The sequence below is a fragment of the Oratosquilla oratoria genome, chromosome 4, assembly GCF_046742065.1.
Source record: "Oratosquilla oratoria isolate Oo_2021 chromosome 4, ASM4674206v1, whole genome shotgun sequence".
Taxonomy (NCBI): domain Eukaryota; kingdom Metazoa; phylum Arthropoda; class Malacostraca; order Stomatopoda; family Squillidae; genus Oratosquilla; species Oratosquilla oratoria.
In genome coordinates, this window is record NC_134780.1 from 37,490,988 (window position 1) to 37,493,487 (window position 2,500).

Here is a 2,500-nt window from a genome sequence, read left to right on the forward strand (position 1 = left end):
TCTCTCTCTCTCTCTCTCTCTCTCTCTCTCTCCTTTGTCTCTCTGTTGGCTGACGCACCATATTGCTCTCTTTTGGCTCAAGACTTTCCCTTCCAGCTCTCCTTTCTCTTTCTACTTCGTCTTTGATTCTTCTCCGCATCTTTCTTCTCTTGTCAAAGAAAAAGGAGAAGTTGTGACGTCCAACATAACGAAAGGAATGAAAACAAGAAAAATAGGAGAAAAAGAAAAAGAAATTGTGTGTATATATATATATATATATATATTATATATATATATATATGTATATGTATATACATGTATATGTATATACATATACATATATATATATATATATAGATATATATATATATACATATATATATACATATATATATATGTATATATATATATATATATATATATATACATATATATATATATATATATATATATATATATATACTGTATGTATGTATTTATATGTATATATATTTATATATATGTATATATATATATATATATATACATATATATATATATATATATATATATATATATATATATGAATGGTAAGAATGGAAAGACACGATTGAGAACAAGAGACTTTATTCCTGACCGGTTTCGCCTTTGAGGCTTCTTCAGAGGTAATGTTTCGCCTTTGAGGCTTCTTCAGAGGTAATGAGGTTTCGCCTTTGAGGCTTCTTCATTACCTCTGAAGAAGCCTCAAAGGCGAAACCGGTCAGAAATAAAGTCTCTTGTTCTCAATCGTGTCTTTCTATTCTTACCATTCATAAACCTGTCATGATGTCACTATATATATATATATATATATGTATATATATATATATATATATATATATATATATATATATATATATACCGGGTGTATATACATATACAGACACACACACTAATGAGAGAGCAGCACAGTCTAATAAGATGCCAGCCAATTAAAAAAACTCCGAAATTACCCCTGAACTCAAATATATGAATATATGATTTCCCAGACATGACCGAAACGTCCATTCACCCATCTGCCACTGAAAGAAGCATCAAGAAGTGGAAAACCGCGTTCTTATTAACTTATTTAATTTGTGCTTATGCCAAAGTATTTTACTATGAAGTATGGAGTCATTATAAGTCAACTTCCTTTGGAAAGAAGAAATGCTCTGAGACAAAGTGAAAGGCAGGCAGTGTATATCCATACATACATACATACATACGCATATACATACATACATACATACATACATACATACATACATATACAAAATCAATCTTTTTCTGGACTTTCCTAACGACCCAACTTTCTTCTATAATCGATATCGATGTTTCATACATCGTCCTACACATCATCAGGACAAGTTAATGAGTAGAGTACGAATATAGTGAAGTTCTGAGGTTTAGCGTTTCTGTTGCGGGATACGAACTAGTGTTACTTATGGGAAGGGGCGAACTCCGTGGCATCCCTCAGTGTACATATACATATACACATGCATATGCATACATATTCGTATGTAGGGCGTCGTTGCTTGCGGCGAAGGTCGAGGGGATGGCGGTTCGAATCCTGCCACCAGCGAAGTTGAACCAAGGGTATGGTTCATTAAATTCCACGCTATAAAGCCCTCTGTGAGGGGCACCCTCCTAGCCTTCTGATAGGGGGTAGTTTGTGGCGTTAAACAATATCACCATCATCATAATGTATATATGTATATACATATATGTATATATATACATTATATATATATATATGTATATATATATATATATACATATATATATACATATACATATGTCAAAAGGGCTTTCCCTCCTTATAAGGGTGGAGGCCGACTGAAACACTCACCCACCCTTCACCTATCCTATGATATCGTTTGCTGTCACAACTTTTATTCTAATGTTCTTTTTTCTACTGCTCGCTATTCATTGATCGTCGGTTATTCTTCTATTACTTTAAGCTCTTCTTCTATGAATAGATTATTTCAATTGGAAAGATAGCGTCGGATATTTTTGTCGATTGAATTTTTTCTTTCGATGTGCTATTTTGATTATGGACAGTTTTCTTGTGTTGTTTAAAAATTTTGTCAGAATTTGTAGATAGTTTGCTTTGTTGTTTTGACATCATTTGAATTACTGAGGATTTCGCAATCTTCTTTATTACATTTAAATTAGTAAGTTCTACGTCTCTGTCATACATGACGAGGTTGATACTCTCTTCTGACGCGATGGAATATATGTTTTTTTGTGTGATTTAATCTATTATCCCTGCCTCGGTTCTGTAGGTTGTGGACATTTGGATGACTGTAGAAAATGTCTATTCATCCAGAAAGAGACAAGATAAAAAGAGAAGCAAATGGGAGTTGGAAGATATATGTACGTATATGTGTCTGAGTGTGTGTGTGTGTGCGTGTGCGTGTGTGTGTGTGTGTGTGTGTGTGTGTGTGTGTGTGTGTGTGTGTGTGTGTGTGTGTGTGTGTGTGTGTGTGTGTGTGTGTGTGTGTGTGTGTGTGTGTGTGTGTGT